At 47.5% G+C, this 17,423-nt stretch overlaps 1 long non-coding RNA gene across 1 annotated transcript in view; it reads right to left on the bottom strand.

Annotated features, from left to right (window-relative positions):
* The window catches only part of LOC138672272 (uncharacterized), a 68,981-nt gene extending 61,986 nt beyond the window's left edge, over positions 1-6,995 (bottom strand). The window contains exon 1 of the long non-coding RNA XR_011319684.1: positions 6,906-6,995. This is a non-coding gene — a long non-coding RNA (uncharacterized lncRNA). The remainder of the gene's footprint in view (positions 1-6,905) is intronic.
* Positions 6,996-17,423: the final 10,428 nt, after the last annotated feature.

Below are 17,423 nucleotides of genomic sequence, written 5' to 3'. Positions count from 1 at the left end.
AGACACTTTGATCCCTTCACAAACAAAGAATTAGCACGCAGGACCTGAAACACCGTTCTGACCTGCTTCACATGAGACTCCCAATCATCCGAGAAGATCAAAATGTCATCTAAGTACACAATCAGGAATTTATCCAGGTACTCTCGGAAGATGTCATCCATAAAGGACTGAAACACTGATGGAGCATTGGCAAGTCCGAATGGCATTACTAGATACTCAAAATGGCCCTCGGGCGTATTAAATGCAGTTTTCCACTCATCGCCTCGCTTAATACGCACAAGATTATACGCACCACGAAGATCTATCTTGGTGAACCAACTAGCCCCCTTAATCCGAGCAAACAAATCAGATAACAATGGCAAGGGGTACTGAAATTTAACCGTGATCTTATTTAGAAGGCGGTAATCTATACAAGGTCTCAGTGAACCATCCTTCTTGGCTACAAAAAAGAACCCTGCTCCTAATGGCGACGATGACGGGCGAATATGCCCCTTCTCCAAAGACTCCTTCACATAACTCCGCATAGCGGCGTGCTCAGGCACAGATAAATTAAACAGTCGACCTTTTGGGAATCTACTACCAGGAATCAAATCGATAGCACAATCACAATCCCTATGCAGAGGTAGGGTATCGGAATTGGGCTCATCAAATAAATCCCGGTAATCAGACAAGAACTCAGGAACCTCAGAAGGGGTGGATGACGAAATAGTCAGAAATGGGACATCACCATGTACCCCCTGACAACCCCAGCTGGACACAGACATGGATTTCCAATCTAATACTGGATTATGGACTTGTAGCCATGGCAACCCCAACACGACCACATCATGCAGATTATGCAACACCAGAAAGCGAATAACCTCCTGATGTGCAGGAGCCATGCACATGGTCAGCTGGGTCCAGTACTGAGGCTTATTCTTGGCCAAAGGCGTAGCATCAATTCCTCTCAATGGAATAGGACACTGCAAGGGCTCCAAGAAAAACCCACAACGCCAAGCATACTCCAAGTCCATCAAATTCAGAGCAGCGCCTGAGTCCACAAATGCCATGACAGAATACGATGACAAAGAGCAGATCAAGGTAACAGACAAAAGAAATTTTGACTGTACCGTACCAATGGTGGCAGACCTAGCGAACCGCTTAGTGCGCTTAGGACAATCAGAGATAGCATGAGTGGAATCACCACAGTAGAAACACAGCCCATTGAGACGTCTGTGTTCTTGCCGTTCAACTCTGGTCAAAGTCCTATCGCACTGCATAGGCTCAGGTTTAAGCTCAGGTAATACCGCCAAATGGTGCACAGATTTACGCTCGCGCAAGCGTCGACCGATCTGAATGGCCAAAGACATAGACTCATTCAGACCAGCAGGCATAGGAAATCCCACCATGACATCCTTAAGGGCTTAAGAGAGACCTTTTCTGAAAATAGCTGCGAGCGCACCTTCATTCCACTGAGTGAGTACGGACCACTTTCTAAATTTCTGACAATATACCTCTATTTCATCCTGACCCTGACACAGAGCCAGCAAATTCTTCTCTGCCTGATCCACAGAATTAGGCTCATCGTACGGCAATCCGAGCGCCAGGGAAAATGCATCGATATTACTTAATGCAGGATCTCCTGACGCAAGAGAAAATGCCCAGTCCTGAGGGTCGCCACGCAAAAAAGAAATAACGATCCTAACTTGTTGAACTGGGTCACCAGAGGAGGGAGGTTTCAAAGCCAGAAATAGTTTACAATTATTTTTGAAACTCAGAAATTTAGTTCTATCTCCAAAAAACAAATCAGGAATAGGAATTCTCGGTTCTAACATAGAATTCTGAACCACAAAGTCTTGAATACTTTGTACTCTTGCCGTAAGCTGATCCACACATGAAGACAGACCTTTAATGTCCATTGCTACACCTGTGTCCTGAACCACCCAAATGTCTAGGGGAAAAAAAAGGCAAAACACAGTGCAAAGAAAAAAAAATGGTCTCAGAACTTCTTTTTTCCCTCTATTGGGAATCATTAGTACTTTAGGCCTCCAGTACTGTTGTGAAAGGTAATTCAGTACCACAATGGACATAGAGGTCAGCGCACAAACAGTGACCTGGCAATAACCCAAAAAACAAGAAAGAGCTCTGAGACGTGGGAACTCTGTTGACCGCAATCCCTAATCCTCTCAAACCACACTAAAGGCAGCCGTGGATTGCACCTAACGCTCCCTATGCAACTCGGCACGGCCTGAGAAACTAGCTAGCCTGAAGATAGAAAATAAGCCTACCTTGCCTCAGAGAAATACCCCAAAGGAAAAGGCAGCCCCCACATATAATGACTGTGAGTTAAGATGAAAAGACAAACGTAGAGATGAAATAGATTTAGCAAAGTGAGGCCCAACTTTCTGAACAGAGCGAGGATAGGAAAGGTAACTTTGCGGTCAACACAAAACCCTACAAACACCACGCAAAGGGGGCAAAAAGACCCTCCGTACCGAACTAACGGCACGGAGGTACACCCTCTGCGTCCCAGAGCTTCCAGCAAGCAGCAAAAAACAAATTGACAAGCTGGACAGAAAAAAACAGCAAACAAATAGCAAAGAGGAACTTAGCTATGCAGAGCAGCAGGCCACAGGAACGATGCAGGAGGAAACAGGTCCAATACTAGAACATTGACTGGAGGCCAGGATCAAAGCACTAGGTGGAGTTAAATAGAGCAGCACCCAACGACTTCACCACATCACTGAGGAAGGAAACTCAGAAGCCGCAGTACCACTTTCCTCCACCAACGGAAGCTCACAGAGAGAACCAGCCGAAGTACCACTTGTGACCACAGGAGGGAGCTCTGCCACAGAATTCACAACAGGGGACTAGGATGGAGACACATGGGGAGGGGGACCAGGATGGAGACACATGGGGGGACTAGGATGGAGACACATGGAGAGGGGGGACCAGGATGGAGACACATGAGGAGGGGGGACCAGGATGGAGACTCATGGGAAGGGGGACCAGGATGGAGACACATGGGGGACCAGGATGGAGACACATGGGGAGGGGGACCAGGATGGAGACACATGGGGGGACTAGAATGGATACACATGGGGGAGACCAGGATGGAGACACATGGGGAGGGGGGACCAGGATGGGAACACATGGGGACCAGGATGGAGACACATAGGGAGGGGTACCAGGATGGAGACACATGGGGGGACTAGGATGGAGACACAAGGAGAGGGGGGACCAGGATGGAGACACATGGGGGACTAGAATGGAGACACATGGGGAGACCAGGATGGAGACACATGGGGAGGGGGGACCAGGATGGGAACACATGGGGACCAGGATGGAGACACATGGGGAGGGGGACCAGGATGGGGACACATGGGGGGACTAGGATGGAGACACATGGGGAGGAGGGACCAAGATGGAGACAAATGGGGGGACCAGGATGGAGACACATGGGGAGGGGGAACCAGGATGGAGACACATGAGGAGGGGGGACCAGGATGGAGGCACATGGGGAGGGGGGACAAGGATGGAGACACATGGGGTGGGGATACAAGCATGGAGAAACATGGGGAGAGGGGACCAGGATGGAGACACATGGGTAGGAGCGGACCAGGATGGATGGAGACACATGGGTAGGGGCGGACCAGGATGGTGACACATGGGGAGGGGGGACCAGGATGGAGACACATTGGGAGGGGGACCAGGATGGAGACACATGGGGGGACCAGGATCGAGACACATTGGGGGACTAGGATGGAGACACATGGGGAGGAGGGACCAAGACGGAGACAAATGGGGAGGGGGAACCAGGATGCGCACACGTTCACCGCTGACCTCTGCACACGTTCACTGCCGGCCTCTGCTGTCGGTGGCCATTACTCTATGTGCAAGCCGCACCTGCAGAGGAGGAGGATGAGGACGTTGTACGGCGCTGGGAGCGCAGGAAGGTAAGAGGAATCTTTTTTTTTTCTTGTTCTCTATTTCTGTCTCCAAGGGGCCAGGATGGAGACACATGAGGAGGGGGGACCAGGATAGTGACACATGGGGAGGACCAGGATGGAGACACATGGGGGACCAGGATGGAGACACATGGGGAGTGGGACCAGGATGGAGACACATGGGGGGACTAGGACGGAGACACATGGGGAGGAGGGACCAAGATGGAGACAAATGGGGAGGGGGGGCCAGGATGGAGACACATGGTGAGGGGGGACCAGGATGGAGACACATAGTGAGGACTAGGATGGAGACACATGAGGAGGGGGTACCAGGATGGAGACAGATGGGGGGACCAGGATGGAGACACATGGGGAGGGGGGACCAGGATGGAGACACATGGGGGGCCAGGATGCATACACGGGGCGCCAGGACATGGGGCCAAGATGGATACATATGGTAGAGCCAGGATGCATATATATACAGAATACTTTTGTCCCCCTATAACCCAAGTCCATTGTAATAATAAAGCTTTGTATTTTTCTAATAATATGGACCTCAGTATCATCTGCTCTGTTTGGTATGCTTATATGATATATGATGATAGGTCATAATAGTCCAAATATCTTTACACATGGTCCCCATAATTGTTTAGCGTATACAGCTATAACATGTTTTACTGTTATATAAGATATTACTACTATCTTTGATATGTATAGCCATTGATGCCGTTTTAGAGCACCTCCCCCCACCCCCCATCCCACACACACACACACACAGACACACTATTGGACATTCCTGCTTTTTTATTATTTGTTGTGTATATTTTATGATTTCCAATGACAACTTCTGTGAACTACTGGTTTAGTAAGTCCACTTGTGTTAGAATATATATATATATATATATATATACATACATACATGGGGGCCTGGATGGATATGGGGGGGCTGGATGGATTTACATGGAAAGGGGCTGGGATGGATATATATATGGGGGGCAGGTTGCATATATGGGCGAGCCAGCCAGGACACGGGACCATGAAGGATATATGGGGGTCCAGGAAAGATATATGGGGGGCAGAAAAAGAAACATATGAGGGTCAGTATGTATAGCTGGGGGCAGGATGGATATATGGGGGCCAGGCTGGACGAGGGACATAGGGGACCAGGCTGGATCATATTATAAAATAAAGGAGGGCACACCGGGCGAGATCATTATATAAAGGGGGCCGGGATGAGTGACTTAATTACTGCTTGAGGGCCAGAATGAGAAACATGCTATATTAGTTTATGGTGACAAGTGGGGAACATAATTTCTTTAGCGTCCAAATAGGAACATTATTACTACTGTAATATAATTGACTTTTTAGGAAACTATTTTCCATGGAGGGAGAAAAATGGGGGTCTTGTTACTGTGCAGGGCAGCACTTCGTCAATTTATTTCTTCATTTGATGTAGTGTAGAAGTCAGGAAACAAGTGGGGAATGTGCTCTGGAAGCAATCAGCTATTGATGACTGTGTTATTTTTTCCAGAGATGAGTCCTGGCTGGAAGAAGTGATGGCAGTCTGTGCTGGTTGAAGAAAAGCGAAGATGAAAGACTACAACTACAGATGTTACTCGAGAGTCACTGTATTACATGTACACGCACACTATACACTATATACTGTGTACAGAGCTCCTGTGTATAATGTCACTGGTGATCACTGAATTACCTGTACACTATATGCAAAGCTCCTGTGTATAATGCCACCGGTGATGACCATATTACCTGTACACTATATACAAAGCTCCTGCATATAATTGTATAATGTCACTGGTGATTACTATTACCTGTACGCTATACACTATATACAGAGCTCCTGTGTATAAAGTCACTGGTGATCACTGTATTACCTGTACACTGACACGATATACAGAGCTCCTGTGTATAATGTCACTGGTGATCACTGTATTACCTGTACACAGACACTATATACAGAACTCCTGTGTATAATGTCACTGGTGATCACTGTATTTCCTGTACACTGACACTATATACAGAGCTCCTGTTTATGTCACTGGTGATCGCTGTATTACCTGTACACTGACACAATATACAGAGCTCCTGTGTGTAATGTCACTGGTGGTCACTGTATTACCTGTACACTGACATGATATACAAAGCTCCTGTGTATAATGTCACAGGTGATCACTGTATTACCTGTACACAGACACTATATACAGAACTCCTGTGTATAATGTCACTGGTGATCACTGTTTTTCCTGTACACTGACACTATATACAGAGCTCCTGTTTATAATGTCACTGGTGATCGCTGTATTACCTGTACACTGACACAATATACAGAGCTCCTGTGTATAATGTCACTGGTGGTCACTGTATTACCTGTACACTGACACTATATACAGAGCTACTGTGTATAATGTCACCGGTGATCACTGTATTACCTGTACACTGACACTATATACAGAGCTCCTGTGTATAATGATGTCTTTAAGGAACCAACTCGTGATCTCGTCTTGACAGAGGATGCTCGTCCTTGAGACATGATTCAAAGGTTAGGGGACCGCTACAATATCCTAGTGTCAGCTCTGCGTGGATCATGATGGAATCCGAATAGTCCGATTATTCGCTCTGAGTATTAGGAGGTTGCTGCAATATCTGTATGCAATAACTGTATGCTGGGATAATGGCAGGCTCTGTGTCGTCAGATCTTCTGAGCTTGTGCTCAGCAGTTGTAACCTTCTTTTATTGCTTGTAGGTGTGACAGGAAAGAGTGAAATTATGAGATGCAATAACAGGAGCATTTCAGAATATATAACTGCACAATGCATAAAATACAGATAGTCTGAAATACACAGTAATATGAGGTATGATACAAGCTGATAATTACCTATTTAACACAGCAAACATGCTTACAAACACAGGACTGTAACATAGATAGTGACTCACTAACTATGCTTAGAGCAGGCTGCTTACGAGGAGCATGCAGAAAAACGAGTGATATGGTTTCTCATACAGGAACAATGGCTGCTGTTCCCTTCACAGTGTCCTAATAAGACCACAATGTAACAGGAGCAATCCCACAATGCCCTAGGAACTTCCTATAATATATTGCAAACTAAACTAAAATGTATACCTCAAAACCGCCAGCAGATGGTGCTGTTACCTTACAATATAAAAATATAAGACTAATTAATATACACAGAAAATACAGTTATATGAAAAAGTTTGGGCACCCCTATTAATCTTAAGCTTAATGTTTTATAAAAATTGTTTTGTTTTTTTGCAACAGCTATTTCAGTTTCATATATCTAATAACTGTTGGACACAATAATGTTTCTGCCTTGAAATGAGGTTTATTGTACTAACAGAAAATGTGCAATCTGCATTCAAACAAAATTTGACAGGTGCATAAACAATGCCAGTGAGTCCCTCACTCATTACCAGCCATAGAGAGCCTGCCAGCAAGAGAGCCAAGAGCCTGCCTGCCAAGAGCCTGCCAACCAGAGAGCCTAGCCTGCCTGCCAAGAGCCTGCCAGCAGAGAGCCAAGCCTGCCTGCCTGCTAAGAGCCTGCCAGCAGAGAGCCAAGCCTGCCTGCCAAGAGCCTGCCTGCAGAGAGCCAGGCCTGCCTGCCGGCCAAGAGCCTGCCAGTAGAGAGCCAAGCCTGCCTGCCTGCCAAGAGCCTGCCAGCAGAGAACCAAGCCTTCAAGCCAAGAGCTTGCCAGCAGAGAGCCAAGCCTGCCTGCCAAGAGCCTGCCTGCAGAGAGCCAAGCATGCCTGCCTGCCAAGAGCCTGCCAGCAGAGAGCCAAGCCTGCCTGCCAAGAGCCTGCCTGCAGAGAGCCAAGCCTGCCTGCCTGCCAAGAGCCTGCCAGCAGAGAGTCAAGCCTGCCTGCCAAGAGCCTGCCTGCATAGAGGCAAGCCTGCCTGCCGGCCAAGAGCCTGCCAGCAGAGAGCCAAGCCTGCCTGCCAAGAGCCTGCCAGCAGAGAGCCAAGCCTGCCTACCAAGAGCCTGCCTGCAGAAAGCCAAGCCTGCCTGCCAAGAGCTTGCCAGCAGAGAGCCAAGCCTGCCTGCCAAGAGCCTGCCAGCAGAGAGCCAAGCCTGCCTGCCAAGAGCCTGCCAGCAGAGAGCCAAGTCTGCGTGCCTGCTAAGAGCCTGCCAGCGGAGAGCCAAGTCTGCCTGCCAAGAGCCTGCCTGCGGAGAGCCAAGCCTGCCTGCCGGCCAAGAGCCTACCAGCAGAGAGCCAAGCCTGCCTGCCAAGAGCCTGCCAGCAGAGAGCCAAGCCTGCCTGCCAAGAGCCTGCCAGCAGAGAGCCAAGCCTGCCTGCCAGGGCCGGCTCCAGGTTTTCGAGGGCCCCAGGCGAAAGAGTCTCAGTGGGCCCCCCCCCTTTAACCCCTTACCGGCATCGGACGTACTATACCGTCCGATGCCGGCTCCCCTGCTTTGATGCAGGGCTCCGCGGTGAGCCCGCACCAAAGCCGGGACATGTCAGCTGTTTTGAACAGCTGACATGTGCCCGTAATAGGCGCGGGCAGAATCGCGATCTGCCCGCACCTATTAACTAGTTAAATGCCGCTGTCAAACGCAGACAGCGGCATTTAACTACCGCTTCCGGCCGGGCGGCCGGAAATGACGTCATCGCCGACCCCCGTCACATGATCGGGGGTCGGCGATGCTTGTATATTGTAACCATAGAGGTCCTTGAGACCTCTATGGTTACTGATTGCCCGTCGCTGTGAGCGCCACCCTGTGGTCGGCGCTCACAGCACACGTGCAATTCTGCTACATAGCAGCGATCAGCAGATCGCTGCTATATAGCAGAGCCGATCGGGTTGTGCCTGCTTCTAGCCTCTCATGGAGGCTATTGAAGCATGGCAAAAGTTAAAAAAAAAAGTTTAAAAAAATGTGAAAAAAATAAAAAAAACATAAAAGTTTAAATCACCCCCCTTTCGCCCCAATCAAAATAAATCAATAAAAAAAATCAAATCTACGCATATTTGGTATCGCCGCGCTCAGAATCGCCCGATCTATCAAATAAAAAAAAGTATTAACCTGATCGCTAAACAGCGTAGCGGGAAAAAAACTCGAAACGCCAGAATTACGTTTTTTTGGTCGCCGCGACATTGCATTAAAATGCAATAACGGGCGATCAAAAGAACGTATCTGCACCAAAATGCTATCATTAAAAACGTCATCTCGGCACGCAAAAAATAAGCCCTCAACCGACCCCAGAGCACGAAAAATGGAGACGCTACGAGTATCGGAAAATGGCGCAATTTTTTTTTTTTTTTTCTTAGCAAAGTTTGGAATTTTTTTTCACCACTTAGATAAAAAATAACCTAGTCATGTTTGGTGTCTATGAACTCGTAATGACCTGGAGAATCATAATGGCAGGTCATTTTTAGCATTTAGTGAACCTAGCAAAAAAGCCAAACAAAAAACCAATGTGGGATTGCACTTTTTTTGCAATTTCACCGCACTTGGAATTTTTTTCCCGTTTTCTAGTACACGACATGCTAAAACCAATGATGTCGTTCAAAAGTACAACTCGTCCCGCAAAAAATAAGCCCTCACATGGCCAAATTGACGGAAAAATAAAAAAGTTATGGCTCTGTGAAGGAGGGGAGCGAAAAACGAACACGGAAAAATGAAAAATCCCCCGGTCATGAAGGGGTTAACACATACCCCGATTTATGATGCACAGATACGGCAGAGAAATGTATAGTACAATGCCAGATTTCACTTCTTACATGAGTGACAGCTATTGTAGATTCTGCAGTGTATATATACAGGAGGAAAGGCTCTGTGCAGTGTATATATACAGGAGAGGTGCTGTGCAGTGTATATATACAGGAGAGGCAGTGGCGTAGGAAAGGGGGTGCGGGGGGGGCGGTCCGCCCCGGGCGGCACAATGCTGGGGGCGGCCGGCGCTGCAGGAGAAGAAGATAAAAAAAAAAAAAAAAAAAGACGCCCCTTTAAATCTTCGGGCGGCGCCGTCCGCCGCCACGACCAGGGCCAGCTCCCCCCACCCCCGGGTCCCACCCCCGCCCCCGCCCCCGCCCCCACCCCCCGCTCTAAGGCCGCCGTCACACATGCGAGTTTTACGGACGTAAGAGCGCAGAATCTACGTCCGTAAAACTCGCAAAAAATACGGCACAATTATTCTCTATGCCCCTGCTCCTATTTGCCGTATTTTACTGATCAGTATTATACGGCTTTCTACGGCCGTACAAAATCGCAGCATGCTGCGTTTGTCACCGTACTGCGCAAGAAATACGCCAATGAAAGTCTATGGAAGCGTGAAAAATACGGATTACACACGGACAAGCAGTGTGACTTGCGAGAAATACGCAGCGCTGTTAGAGAGAAAAGCCGGTAATTCAGTGCGGTGTACAGTAAAATCACACTGACAGCTTACAGTAGAATAGGTAGAATAAATGTGTACACATAGAATAGGTATATATATATATATATGTCAGTGAGACACATATATGTATATATATTAATATTTATTCCAGCGCTAGACAGCTTGAAAGCCGGTAATTCAATTACCGGCTTTTTCCTTCTCCTTCCTAAAACCCGACATGATTTGAGACATGGTTTACATACAGTAAACCATGTCTTCTCTCCATTTTTTTTGCAGATTCCACACTACTAATGTCAGTAGTGTGTATCTGCAAAATTTGGCCGTTCTAGCTCTTAAAATAAAGGGTTAAATGGCGGAAAAAATTGGCGTGGGCTCCCGCGCAATTTTCTCCGCCAGAGTAGTAAAGCCAGTGACTGAGGGCAGATATTAATAGCCTGGAGAGGGTCCACGGTTATTGGCCCCCCCCCTGGCTAAAAATATCTGCCCCCAGCCACCCCAGAAAAGGCACATCTGGAAGATGCGCCTATTCTGGCACTTGGCCACTCTCTTCCCATTCCCGTGTAGCGGTGGGATATGGGGTAATGAAGGGTTAATGCCACCTTGCTATTGTAAGGTGACATTAAGCCTAATTAATAATGGAGAGGCGTCAATTATGACACCTATCCATTATTAATCCAATTGTAGTGAAGGGTTAAATAAAACACAAACACATTATTTAAAATTATTTTAATGAAATAAAAACAATGGTTGTTGCAGTATTTTATTCAACGCCCAATCCAGTCACTGAAGACCCTCGTTCTGTGAGTAAAAAAACATAATAAACCAACAATATACTTACCCTCCGCAGATCTGTAACGTCCAACAATGTAAATCCTTCTGAAGGGGTTAAAAGATTTTGCAGCAAGGAGCTGTGCTAATGCAGGCTGCTCCTCGCTGCAAAACCCCAGGGAATGAGGCTAAAAATAGATCAATGATCTATATTTAGCTTTATTTGCGGTGAGGCGCCCTCTGCTGGCTGTTCATAGATCGTGGGAAATTACCTAGAAAGCTCCCTGGCTTTCTAGGTAATTTCCCACGATCTATGAACAGCCAGCAGAGGGCGCCTCACCGCAAATAAAGCTAAATATAGATCATTGATCTATTTTTAGCCTCATTCCCTGGGGTTTTGCAGCGAGGAGCAGCGTGCATTAGCACAGCTCCTTGCTGCAAAATCTTTTAACCCCTTCAGAAGGATTTACATCGTTGGACGTTACAGATCTGCGGAGGGTAAGTATATTGTTGGTTTATTATGTTTTTTTACTCACAGAACGAGGGTCTTCAGTGACTGGATTGGGCGTTGAATAAAATACTGCAACAACCATTGTTTTTATTTCATTAAAATAATTTTAAAAAATGTGTTTGTGTTTTATTTAACCCTTCACTAGTATTGGATTAATAATGGATAGGTGTCATAATTGACGCCTCTCCATTATTAATTAGGCTTAATGTCACCTTACAATAGCAAGGTGGCATTAACCCTTCATTACCCCATATCCCACCGCTACACGGGAATGGGAAGAGAGTGGCCAAGTGCCAGAATAGGCGCATCTTCCAGATGTGCCTTTTCTGGGGTGGCTGGGGGCAGATATTTTTAGCCAGGGGGGGGGCCAATAACCATGGACCCTCTCCAGGCTATTAATATCTGCCCTCAGTCACTGGCTTTACTACTCTGGCGGAGAAAATTGCGCGGGAGCCCACGCCAATTTTTTCCGCCATTTAACCCTTTATTTTAAGAGCTAGAACGGCCAAATTTTGCAGATACACACTACTGACATTAGTAGTGTGGAATCTGCAAAAAAAATGGAGAGAAGACATGGTTTACTGTATGTAAACCATGTCTCAAATCATGTCGGGTTTTAGGAAGGAGAAGGAAAAAGCCGGTAATTGAATTACCGGCTTTCAAGCTGTCTAGCGCTGGAATAAATATTAATATATATACATATATGTGTCTCACTGACATATATATATATACCTATTCTATGTGTACACATTTATTCTACCTATTCTACTGTAAGCTGTCAGTGTGATTTTACTGTACACCGCACTGAATTACCGGCTTTTCTCTCTAATATATGTGTCTACTGACATTATATATGTATATATATATATATATATATATATATATATGACAGTATATATATATTTTCTTTTCTTTTTGGGACACATGGATCACTTCTATAGCGGTATGTTGGTTTTGCTAGCCTGCGAGAAAACCACGCAGTACGGATGCCATACGGATTACATACGGAGGATGCCATGCGCAAAAAACGCTGACACACCCTGCCTACGGAGGAGCTACGGACCACTTTTTTCGGGACTTTTCAGCGTATTACGGCCGTAATATACGGACCGTATTGTTTTACGCTGTGTGTGACGCCGGCCTAATACTCACCTCTCCTGGTTCCTGCGGCTTCAGCGTCCTCTGACTCTGCGACGTCTCAGAGCAGAGGGCGCGATGACGTCACTACTGTGCGCGCCGCTCTGCCTCTCTGTCCTGAGCGTCGCAGAGCCGGAGAGACGCTGACTGCACCGGACCTGCGCTGGGAACGGGAGAGGTGAGGATTTTACTTTTTTTTTTTTTTTTCTTTATGTCTGACTGTCTGGGGCTGGGGCAATGCTGGAGACCATGGGGCAGATTGCTGGACACACTGGGGCAGTACTGGAGACCATGGGGCAGAATGCTGGACACACTGGGGCAGTACAGGAGACTATGGGGCAGAATGCTGGACACACTGGGGCAATACAGGAGACCATGGGGCAGATTGCTGGACACACTGGGGCAATACAGGAGACTATGGGGCAGATTGCTGGACACACTGGGGCAATACAGGAGACTATGGGGCAGATTGCTGGACACACTGGGGCAATACAGGAGACCATGGGGCAGATTGCTGGACACACTGGGGCAATACAGGAGACCATGGGGCAGATTGCTGGACACACTGGGGCAATACAGGAGACTATGGGGCAGATTGCTGGACACACTGGGGCAATACTGGAGACCATGGGGCAGAATGCTGGACACACTGGGGCAATACTGGAGACCATGGGGCAGAATGCTGGACACACTGGGGCAATACTGGAGACCATGGGGCAGAATGCTGGACACACTGGGGCAATACTGGAGACCATGGGGCAGAATGCTGGACATACTGGGGCAATACTGGAGACCATGGGGCAGATTGCTGGACACACCGGGGCAATACTGGAGACCATGGGGCAGAATGCTGGACACACTGGGGCAATACAGGAGACCATGGGGCAGATTGCTGGACACACTGGGGCAATACTGGAGACCATGGGGCAGAATGCTGGACACACTGGGGCAGTACAGGAGACTATGGGGCAGAATGCTGGACACACTGAATACTGGAGACCATGGGGCAGATTTCAGGACACATTGAGGCAATGCTGGAGACCCTGGGGCAGACTTCTGGACATACTGGGGCAATACTGGAGACCATGGGGCAGATTGCTGGACACACCGGGGCAATACTGGAGACCATGGGGCAGAATGCTGGACACACTGGGGCAATACAGGAGACCATGGGGCAGATTGCTGGACACACTGGGGCAATACTGGAGACCCTGGGGCAGATTGCTGGACACATTGAGGCAATGCTGGAGACCCTGGGGCAGACTTCTGGACACACTGGGGCAATGCTGGACACTGGGGCAGATTGCTGGACACACTGGGGGTAATATACTGGACACACTGGGGCAATGCTGGACACTGGGGGTAATATGCTGGACACACTGGGGCAGACTGCTGGACACACTGGGGAAAGGCTGGACACTGGGGCAGATTGCTGGACACACTGAGGGCAGATTGCTGGACACACTGGGGGTAATATGCTGGACACACTGGGGCAGATTGCTGGACAACATGGGGGTAATATGCTGGACACACTGGGGCAGATTGCTGGACAACATGGGGGTAATATGCTGGACACACTGGGGACAGGTCTTGAGGCATGGGCAGAATGTAGATACGGGGCATGATTGGAGACACGGGGCAGGATTGGATCATGGGGCAGGACGGATACGATGGAGGCTGGTGGGGCAGGATGGGGAGATCATATGGGGTAGAATGGATACTCATGAGGGCAGGATACGACAACATATGGCTGGAGCCAGGAATGAGATAAACGGGGCCAGGGTGGGGAATATTATTACCATAGGGGATAATTAAGGGATATTGTTACTGCAGTGATGTATTTATTTTATTTTTTGAGTATACTGTTTTAAATGGGGGGGCGGTCCTGTTACTGTGCAGAGTGACACTATATCACCTTTTTTTCTTCATGTGGTGTAATGTAGAAGTTGTGAAAAATTAAGTAATGTGTTCTGCAAGCGGAGCTCGAGATAACTGTGTTATTTCCTGCAGAAACGAGTCCTGGCTGGAAGGAATGATGGCGGTCTGTGCTGGATGAAAGATGAAGGACTTCACCTAGAGACGTCACTGGTGAGTCAGTGTTACCTATACACTGACACTATACACTGTATACTATATAGAGGTCCTGTGTATAATGTCACCAGTGATCTCTGTATTACCTCTACACAGACACTGCATACTAAGTACAGATCTCCTGTGAATACTGGCACTTATGGTGATAGTATTGTGGTTTTTTTTTTATTACTGATCAGTATTGTAGTATTCAGTCACTATGTGGTGGTAATATGTGGTCTGGAAATGGTGCGGTGGTATTTGTCCCTTGTATGTAGTATTATTCGGTCACTATGTGGCCTGGTCATGGTGTGGTGGTATTAAGTCACAGGTGTGGCATGTGGGGGTGACACCATTAGGCCCAGTTTAAGTTCTACAAAACAGGAAAACCATTTTTGGTAACCTTTGTGTGTATTGAGCTGGGGGGGGGGGATTGGGGGGGGGGGGGGCGCCAAACTCGGGATCAGCCCCGGGCGGCAAAAGCTCTAGCTACGCCTCTGAGGAGAGGTGCTTTTCTGTTTTGAGTTTTTCTATGAAACAAAGAGTTTTCTACATAAACAACGTTGTTTGGTTTTGTGGCCCCAACAGATCTGTGCTACAAAGTAACAGGCGGCTCGGGCATTAATGAGGGACCTGATGCTGAATCCTTTCCACAAACCCTAATGACCCAATTAGTGCCCCGTCATTAGAAGCTCATTAAACGCCTCCCTGTCCCGAGCAGTCATGTACAGTATGGGGGGATCCTGCAGCCCACCCCCTGACTGCTCCATACCATACACTGCCCTCTGTCGCGCTCACTATTATCCTGTGCATTTCTCCTTCATCGTTGCCCCATGTTACCCTTGTCACCCACCACTACAGAGTAGCAGGGCAGCCAATGTCACCCCCTCCCGGACCCTAATGGCAGCAGGAAATGTCTGCTCCTCTATTGGGTTGGAACCTGATTTAATCAAGGAATAATGTGGATTTGTTGCCGGTGGCTGCAGGGGAAGGGTTAAGTGATGCCATGTCCGTGGTGGGAGCAGTGGCAGCTGCTGGGACCTGGACAGAGACAACCAATGTTGCTGTGACTGCACAGTGTGATGTGGAGGAGAGAAGCTGAGACTCCGGAGCAGAAATCACCTACATGCCAGCACTGGTAATAACAAACGGATACACGCATATATTGGGGGGGATACCTCATAGTCAATCAATGTAACTACCAGTGTATTCAATTGGAGGCACTCCCACCTACATCGTAGGACAGTAAGGACCCACCAAAAACTACATATAACCACAAGGAAAAAAGTGGAAAAATGTCCGCAAGTATAAAGATAGAAACAACTTTATTATTAAAACTATACAAAAAGGTATCAAACAGGGACATGACAAAATCAGGCAGCAGAGTACATCACCGCAAAAATAGCGAGAGCCCATATATTAGGGTGTAAGTAGATCATGAGCGCAAGTGCGCAACAAAGTATAGGCACAGAAATGCATAATGTAAGCCTTACCCAATCAAATATATATACACACACCCGGCGAATATGGGCTCCCGCACTCCCCGACGCGCGTTTCGGAAGTATAACACTTCCTTCCTCAGGGGGCGTGTCATGCAGGACGACAGAGCGAGTATAAGAGCACCCGCGACCGGAAATGACCATGTCCATTGCGACGCCGATGATCCATCCGCCCGCCCACATACACTGACATCACCGCTGCTGCAAGATCACATGGGGCCCCATGTGACCAAAACAGCAAGCGGCAAGCAGCGACGGGCAGAGGGAGGGACCCACACTGCATCACAATAAACGGCGGCCATATTGACTGTGGGTAACATGCCAGCACCATACCGCAACAAGCAGAGCGGTGCTGCACCGCCATACAGGGGAATGAAAATACATAATACATAATGCAATTTAAAACATAAAAGCCCCAAACCACAAACACATATGGTGGAGGTGCAAAACAAATATAACACACATTGTATAGACCCAAATTGTACAATATAATATATGTATAAGCACACAATAAAACAATGCTGTACATTAATCGATCAACATGACATTATAGTTAGAAGATGAAAAATACCATAACATCATACATCATACATTATTTGTATACCAATATACATTGTGGCTATTACCGTATCTAGATAGGCCACATAGTAACAACCTGCATAGGGCCAATAATATACATATAACCAAACGGATACATATACAAAATATTTGTGCGGAATCCACCCCATCTTCATCTTAACAGCTCCACTCTCCATCACAAGCAACACGAATATGGCAAGAGTCACTGAAAAATAAAACAAAATTAGTAAAAGAATATAAAACCAAAGAGATGAATGCACAATGCAGCCCGCAAAATACATCAGCAAGGGGACCCCAGAAAAGGGACAAAGGAAAGGCACTCATTAAGCCCATTGGGATGAACAGTGTTCAGAGCCCAAATCCATCTTGTCTCCAGCTGGGACAGACGCTTAGACAAACCACCACCACGGATGTTAATATTTAAGGATTCAATACCACGTACCCTCAACAGTGTACCATCACAGTTGTGGAAGTCCTTAAAATGACGTGGTATTGTTTTTAAGGTGGAGGCGTCCGCATGACCGACTGCCGCCTGAATGCCCAATACGTGTTCCCTTATTCTA

Source organism: Ranitomeya imitator, chromosome 3, assembly GCF_032444005.1.
Source record: "Ranitomeya imitator isolate aRanImi1 chromosome 3, aRanImi1.pri, whole genome shotgun sequence".
Classification (NCBI taxonomy): Eukaryota; Metazoa; Chordata; class Amphibia; order Anura; family Dendrobatidae; genus Ranitomeya; species Ranitomeya imitator.
Note: the sequence above shows the minus strand (reverse complement) of the source record. Positions and strands in the feature narration are given on the sequence as shown.